Source organism: Notamacropus eugenii, chromosome 4 (assembly GCF_028372415.1).
Source record: "Notamacropus eugenii isolate mMacEug1 chromosome 4, mMacEug1.pri_v2, whole genome shotgun sequence".
Lineage (NCBI taxonomy): Eukaryota > Metazoa > Chordata > Mammalia > Diprotodontia > Macropodidae > Notamacropus > Notamacropus eugenii.
Genome location: NC_092875.1, coordinates 395893233 through 395901923, shown reverse-complemented (window position 1 = coordinate 395901923; position 8691 = coordinate 395893233). Strand labels below are relative to the sequence as shown.

General features: G+C 37.2%; 1 protein-coding gene across 1 annotated transcript in view; it reads right to left on the bottom strand.

Annotated features, from left to right (window-relative positions):
- Window positions 1–8490, bottom strand: part of SERPINB5 (serpin family B member 5) — a 54582-nt gene extending 46092 nt beyond the window's left edge. The window contains exon 1 of the mRNA XM_072605528.1: window positions 8395–8490. The gene's annotated coding sequence lies outside the window, so the exon portion shown is untranslated. The remainder of the gene's footprint in view (window positions 1–8394) is intronic.
- Between the last annotated feature and the right edge of the window lie 201 nt (window positions 8491–8691).

Sequence of the window (8691 nt, the reverse complement as noted above, 5' to 3'; positions counted from 1 at the left end):
TTTACAGATGAGAAAAAGAGATCCCCTCAAAATGAAGCTGCTTTCTCATGATCACACAATTGGTCAATGGCAAAGTTGAGACTCCAACTCAGGACTTTTGATTCAAAGCACAGTGATAGTTTCCCTATACCAGGATACCTTTTAAAAGCAGTACCTCTAGTTAGATTTGTTAGCTAGATGTGTGAAACCAAGGCATGACTTTTTGACAGATCTTATCTAAACTTTATATTTCCCCTAACACCTCTGCACGCAGCACAAATTTAAGATGTGTTATTGAATTGAATTACTATGCTAAAAAAAGGTAACAGTTATATATGGAAACTAATAACTGCTGATATTGGTACAAAAAAGACCAAGTATCCAAAAGTCAAATTGTGTGTACTGCAGAAGACAAATGAAGATTATAATGACAGTTTGACAAAACAATAATAGATTTGTAACTTTATGAATGTGCCCCTATTAGCAATGAGAAATAAAAAATATAGCCTAATGATAAAAGTTTTGCATTGTGCTGACCATATGACTAGTGGCTTGAACATAAGTGTTTGAAAGTAAAAACTGCATAGACTATCAGGAAGTCCTTTTAAGAAATATCAGGTCATTAGTGATAGTATTTATTTGTTAATAAATTGATCTATCTGACATTTCACATTGATTCTTCAAAGATTTGTACAGAGCAAAAAAAAAAAATGTATGCCATTTCTTTCTTTAAGGGCCTCACCATCCATAGAAAAATCTCTTTTTCATTTGGACTCTATGTTACATATAATGGTAGTAAAGCTTTTTGAACACCATAGTCCCTCAAAAGAATTTGTCCTAGGTCTCTTTACAAGAAAAATCAAGCACATGAAGACTGCCTATTGTTCACATAATGATATACAGTTAGATGAACAACCCATAAAATTGGTCCATCAGTACATGTAACTTGGATAGACACTGCAAAAGACCTGGAATTGAATAGTAGAAGATAATAAGGATAAATAGTCTTTGGGAAATTGCGTAATTCTTTTAATAACCCTCAGTTCTTCCTTAATGACTCCCCCTTTTTAACATTAATATTCTTCCGGTGATGTTACATAGCTCTTTAAGGATATGGACCTGTGCCTTATTTATATTTTTACTTCTTTTGGTGCTTACCACATAGGTGGAATTTACTAAATAACTATTGAAAGAAGAGACAGATATTCAAAATCTGCTTAACGAAAAATGAATTTAATATGGTATTAGTCTAGAAAGGGATTTGGGAAGAAATAAAGATTGAAGATTACATCTGTATGTAAAAAACAGTTTGCCTGAATTTTTTACTTTTCACCTGATTACTCTGATGCCATATAAAAAGTGATAAACAGTATCAAGAAAGAGAATTTGAGAAACAGGGCAAAGTGAATTTGCTAATGCTGGTACAGACATATTGTTTTAAAAAATGTATAAGATGGAAAGATATATGAACTAATGCATAGGCGTGATGTTACTGATGCCAAATAAGTAGTACTTCGAGCCAATGATCACAATGCTGCACATTTTTAGAACATTCAAAGGTAGCCAAAAGATGTCATTGCAGTGACCAGTCTTGGTCATGGAAAACAGATGATAAAACCTACTTTCTTCTTGCTTTTGCTTCATTCTTTTTATTAAGAGTTAGTTCAGTGGAAGCAGCATAACAGGAAATATCTGTGTTGTTTAAAATAAAGGTAATTAGTAAAACTTTTCAATCATCCTTTATTTCATATTTTCTATATTAAAGACTTGTATGAATTGAGAAGTTTGAAGAATATGCAGGAAAACAACCAATACATATGAATGACATTAAAAAGGGTTAATATGTTATAAATTTGACAGCCACATTTAAAGGGAACAAATTGGTCAGGGAAAAGGGAATGAATGGAGGAAAGGATCAATTTCTTTTTTTTTTATAGTTTCTATTAACATATCCATATACTTATTGGCTCCCCATCTCATTCTTAAAATGTAAACACCTTGAGGTCAGAGACTATTTCATATTTTATTTTTGTCTCCCCAGCATCTAACATAATGTCTAGAAGATAATAGGTTGTTAATAAATACTTATTGAATTAAATTTACCTAATGAAACACAATTCAATTTCATGTCAATTTTTCTCTTCTAGGAAAGCTTTGGGAGGAAGACTGAAAAAGTAAAAGTAAAATCGACAGAGAAAGTCCACAAAAGAAAAAAGGATTTATTCAACAAGAATATGCTAGGAAGTCACATCAACAAGCATTTATTAAATGTGTACTGTGTGGCAGGAACTTTGCTAAGTGCTAGAAGAAAAGATGAATTTATAATGGTATCTTCAAAAATCTCTAAATTTTCTCTAAACAGCAGAATGAGACTAGGATATGAGTGAATTAAGAAGTAGAAAAATGAGTGAAAGTGATATCAGGCTAAGGTTTAAAAACGAAGATTATTGTCCCAGGGTAGAAGAGAATATAAGTACTCAATGCGTCAGACCCAAGGTCCAACCAGTCTAGTGTTCTGTATTATCTCAGAAATGCTGTGTTTCTCTGTGACATCATCTTGAATGACAGAGGATGTCTCCTTTCATTCCTATACAGATGAGTTGGTCCTTGAAAGTCTAGAACCTAAACCTAGAAAAAGGGATGAAAACTAACTAGAAATGCAGCCATGATCAGGTATGTAGCAGTATATACCTTTAGGAGGTACTAGTAAGTTTCTTCAGTTAATTAGAAAGGAGCTAATCACAGAACAATGATTATCTATGCTCTCCAGGTGTCTTTTAAAAGTTTTTTCAGTAAGTTGAAGTTGAAGTCACACCCAAAGAGAAATACAACTCCTGAAGCGTGGTGAAAATGCCTAGAGTTGGAAATAGCATAAGAAGCTGGGTAAAGCTGTGAAGGATAAACAATGGATAAAGTGCCAGACCTGAAGTCAGGAAGACCTGAGTTCAAATATGACCTCAGACACTATCACACTATAAGTCATTTAACCCTGTTTGCCTCAGTTTCCTCATCTGTAAAATGAGCTGGAGAATGAAATGGCAAACCACTCTAGTGTCTTTGCCAAGAAAACTCCCAAAAGGAGTCACAAAGAGTTGGGCACAACTGAACAAAGGAGCTCCAAATATAGAAGCATGAGTAAAAGAAACCCCTACAAAGGCAAGGGTAAAGACTCCTGAAATGAGGTTATTTGACCCTATCTGTCTTTATGTCTGGACACATACAATGTTGCTGAACCCCTGGGCCTACCTCCATCTCCCACTACTGACCCCAAGACAACAAGCTTGCATCTTTCTCCCCATGACTTCCTCAAGGCAGCCTAAAATGTTTCCCTCTGGGCAAGGCAAAAAGTTTCTCTCTCTTTAAGATCTGGAGTTGAGAACTTTTAAAAAAAATATTTTTTGTACTTGTATTGCAAAAAAATTGTCTTCCTTTGTAGTTCTTTGTATTTTATTTTATGCACTTAAAAATATTATTCTGAGAAGAGACCATGACAGGGTCCCATCCCAAAAAGGTTATGAACCCTTGCTTAAGATGTTTACTTTGTCTTTATAAAGAGTATTAAACAATAGACTTTGCCAGTCTAGCTACACTTATTAAAATACAGTTGGAAAGAAACAATTGAGGAGGCAGCATCCCTAGAGAAGAGAGAGAAAGATCAGACAAGGAGGTATTTTGCCAGATTGGAGGCTCTGAGCTAAAAAATAGAAAGAGAGTTGTATATTACTTGATTCATTCTCTAAAGGAACAGAAGGTGCAGTTATATTCCAGTTTTCTAGGTGATTCAGCAGTGAGGTGGAAGGAAGGGGACACCAACGTCCCACTGATGTCCATTAGATTCAGCATTTTATCCAAACCTTTATTAAACCTACTGAATTGACACTGATACTCCATCTGACTTCCAATAACAGTTGTAAAAGCATACAATCTATTTTCTTTTACCTATTCTAAAGTTATCTCTCTCAAGTTGCAAGAACTGCTTTAGAACTAGTATTCTAGAATTAATAAGCGAGTCCATGTCCATCCTTTCATTAGCTTTCTCAATCTTATAGAATTATACAAGCTCGAGACAAGAGTTTGGATAAACACAAAGGGCAGAATTCTGTTATAAGGAACACAAGAGGAAGGTAGAAAAAGACACGCTCCCTCTTCCTTTCCTCTGTCTGTCCGCAAGTGTTGTGCCCCTAAATAGATTAAATAAATAAGAAAGCTTGTAGTTAGGGAAGGAGAAAAGTTAAGAAGGAATCTTTTGTGAGGCAATAAATCAATTTATCGGAGCACAAAAAAAGGATAGCTCTTTGAGGCTTTAAAAAATGTTTTACATACATCGCCTCATTCAAGCTACACAAAAGCTCTGGGAGGTGGATACTTCAGGTATTATATGGCTTTTTATATATGAGGAAGCTGAGCTCTGAGAGGTCAAATTGTTGGCCTACGGTAACAGCTAGTAAACTTCAAATCCTAGGTAGGATTTGAATCCAGATCTCCTGACTCCAAGTCCAGCATTCCTGCTTCTCTTGTCCAATACTCAGTGTGTGGCCAGAAATAAAACAATGACAGTACAGGGCAGGTATTTGCGGTTCTTTCAAAGGAACAAAGGAACCGCTGATTCATCAACCAGTCACACCACATGAGAGTTGTTTTGTTTAGGTTGTGTTGTTAGGGTGATGTTCCCAAAGAGAAAACTCCTTTGCCAGAAAGAAGGTTCTCAGTTTCTTCCTTTTGAAAACGTCTTTTCTTTATTCTCTATGACAGCATTATTATATGCTGATGAGGCACACTTACCGCAGGCCCAGCCAATTACTGTCTGTTTGGGTAATTAATGTGGGTGGAGGACATCTTTCCAGCTCAACAACATTGGGTATTTTTTTATTTCAACACTTCTGAAGTATAAGAGAAAAACCACCACTTTCCTAAAGCTGAGACTCAGTAAACACACTTACTTTGTGCCATGATTGTGCTAAGCTCTGGAGACACAAAAATAGGTATATTGATGGTTAGAGAGATACATATAGAGAGCTTATATTCCCAATGTATATTTGATTTCCATTAAGCCACATCTTATTTTCATAGGGTCAATAATGAATCTGGTCTAGAATTCTATTTTATTTTTCATGTCTCTGAATTTATTGAAAGTTTTCTTAACAAAAAAAAATCCTTGTTTGCATCTGGTAAAAAAATAAACCACATATACCATATGTAATTCCAACAGAGCAGATTAAAAAGTGACACTTTCCCCTGTGAACCGTCTTCACATTGAAATAAGGAAACCTGTTTTGTTTTTAATTTTTAGTTTTCCAGAAATTTTAAGCAGTTCAGTAATATTGGACTAAAAAAAAAAAAATCCCTCTCACCCCTATTACTTTCTGAAGTTCTGCAAACATGACACTAACCAAACCCAAAACAGAAACTGGCTCTGGCTCTGTCCTCTCTTCCCTGGGAGTGAAATGGAAAGGAAATTATCTGAACTATCAGCTCAGCCCATCTCTGAAGTCGCCACCCTCTGTAGCCTAAAGCAAGGCCCTCCCCTGTCTCTGTTTTCTTATCTGAAGAATGAGGATAATACCTGCTTCTCTGTGGACATGGGAAAAATAATTAGTCCTCGAAGTGCTTTGAAGATGAAAACTGCTCTATAAATACCACATTTATTTATTACTACTAATCTATATTATTACTCATCTGTACCCATTTTAAGGACTTAACTCACAGTTCCATGTGTTAAATTTGCATCTGATCATTCTTCAAGTGAGCAAGAGATGGTTTATACCTAAGCTTAGGCTGAGAGTTGTTGATATGTGTTTCCATGGTTAAATGTGTTTCCATGGTTAAATGTGTTTCCATGGTTAGATCTTGGCAAAAGACCCAAGCCTTTCCATATTTGCATTTCTCTTTGTATAGAATGCACCTTTAGCCTCTAGCCAGAAGGGAAGGAGCTGGGAATACGACCTAATGAAATGAGGGAGCTAGGGGAAGGGGAGAGAGAGGCAGCTAGGTGGCAACAGTACAAAGAACGCTGAACCTGGACTCAGTCAATCAATAACCATTTGTTAAGATCCTACAATGTACCAGGCACTGTACTAAGCAATGGAGATACAAAAGAAGGCAAAAGACAGCTCCTTCCCTCAAAGACCCGAGTTCAAATTTGACGTCAGAGACCCTGAGCAAATCACTTAACCTCTGTCTGCCTCAGTTTCCTCATCCATAAAATGAGGGTAATAACACCTCACTTCCAAGCTTGATGTGAGGATAAAAATGAGATAATATTTGTAAAGCATCTTGTAAACCATAGCTATTACTATTGAGGAAAAGTCATTAATTGCCTTGGATAAAGAAGCAGTGAGTTTCACAGGATTTAAAGGGGGGGCTTACAGATCATTTAATCTAACACTTTTCTCCCTCACCTCCATTTTTCAAATAAGTGAAGGGACTTGCCCAAGGTCTCGGGGCAGAGCTAGGAGTTGAAGGCAAGTCCTCTGACTCCAAACCAGTGAATTCCCTTTCCACAGCACAATATGAAAGGCAAGATCTATCTGTAGTGGGGAGTAATCTGAAGAATGCAGAGTTGGTAGAATCAAAAACAGGGGTTAAAACTATCTCACATGGAAGTGATTTGGAGATTGAGAAATTCGTCCAAGTCATATTTATAGGCTTTGAAATGAAATTAATTACGTTGAGCAACCTTTAATTGTCTAGGTTCGTTTTTATTCTATACTCTCCCCAGATTCTAATTCTATTATGATTGGATCACAGACCATCTTATAAAATATTTTAAAAGTAGGTCATAGGAGGACAATAAAAGAAAATAAGGTTGTGACCCAAAAAAGCATATAAAAGGTTCCTGTGAGGCAAGGAGAAGTGGGTTTATTCACATTGTAATAATTCAAAGAACTGCCTGCTCTGGGACGCAGGAGTAAGCCACAATTACTGACAGCAGGGAATGAAGCAACCCCCATTCACATCCCTGCCTTGCTAAAACTCACAAGTCAGCCCTGCCCTGTGAAGTATCAGTAGCAGACACAGGAGAGTCTGGCCTGAGTGACCAGAGAGGCCTTGGAGCAAGCTGGGTAATTTGCGAGAATTAAGCTCCTACAAAGGGTACCACAAGGGCAGCCCACACCTTTCACCCATCTTTTGGAAAAAGAGGATCTACTCTCTGTTTAAGAACTTCTAATGACCTGGGGGTAGAGAGATACTATTGGCTCTTCTTCACTATCAATACAAATATAGACTTATAACTGGCTCATCATTATTGGTCTAGAGCTGGAAGTAACCTTAGAGGTCATTCAATTCAATCTCCTATTTTACAAACGGGAAAACTGAGACCAAGGGAGATTAAATGACATCATACAATTCTCTGATGGAGTTGTTTAGGAAGGGTAATTTTGCATTCCCAAATATAAGAAATTTCCTTATGTCAACTATTGATAGAAATCCAAACCCCACCCTGACTTCAAAAAACAAAAAAATTCTGAGAGTTTTCTAAATCATCATGTTGTCCCTGAAATTTTGCCAATAGATAAGCCATTTGCATTATTGGATACATAGAAACTTATAGAAATATTTGTGGAATGAGAAAACATTGGTGTTCAGGACTCCCTGAAAAGATTATATATTGAGGTAGACATGTATGTGTGAGGTGAGGGTTGGAAGTGTGGGAAGAGAGATGGAAAATCTGGCTATTATGTGACAGTAGGCATAACCTAGGCAGGTGTGGTAAAGCTGAGGCCTCAGGGGTACATGTGACTCTCTAGGTCCTCAAGTGCAGCCCTTTGACTGGATGCTTTCAGTCAGTCAGTCAAATCAGTCAAATCAATCAATTCAGTCAAAGAGCTGCACTTGAGGACCTAGAGGGCCATATGTGGCCTCGATGCTGCAGGTTTCCCATCCCAGAATACATCAGGAGCTTTACTGAGATGATTGTGTACTGACTCCAAGGGGTATATGATCAACCAATCAGAAGATGGGAAAATGGGTTTTATTCTCTGTGATAACCAATCATGAAGCTTGTCTCCAATTAACTGCACCTACCATTATCCTCCAAAACTCCCCAACTCAGCCCCTTCCTTTTGCTGTCAAGCCTCCCCACTTCTGAGCACCCATAGTTCCCTCAGTGTAAGTGGTAGTAAGTAGTAGAACCAAACCTCCAATCTAATTTTTCTGATGCCAATTCCAATGTTACATGCCAGTGGTCTCCAAATATTTTTGATCACTTACCCTCATCAGTAAAAAATTTTAAACATACATCTACAATATGGGCATGTTTATTGATATATAAATTATTTACATGTACTGCTACAGTAAGAATTAAATAGAACTTCTAAAAAGAGAGAGATTAAACAATATTTGAATCTACAGGTTATAGGTGTCAATCTCCAGAGTCTGATCTAAGAAAGGCAAACAAAATAAGATTATACGCACCTTTATTTTCTCTCAAAGTGATGTGCATGCATGTGGAGCTGCAGTCAGAACTGAGTTCACTTTGGAGACAGGCTGAGAAAAAGAAACCACAAAGCTGAGTTGGAAAGGCCATGTCATGGCCCAATCAGGCACTGCCACTATGGGTTTGATTTTCCCTGCCATGTTGTGACCCAGTGAGGTTGCCACTGGTTCAGTTTCCATTTCCCAGGGAGGGGCCTTTTCATGAAGTCATGAGACACCTACATGGAACAGGGAAGAGAAACAGGCTGAAAAGTCCCCAAGGACCCAAAATTAGGA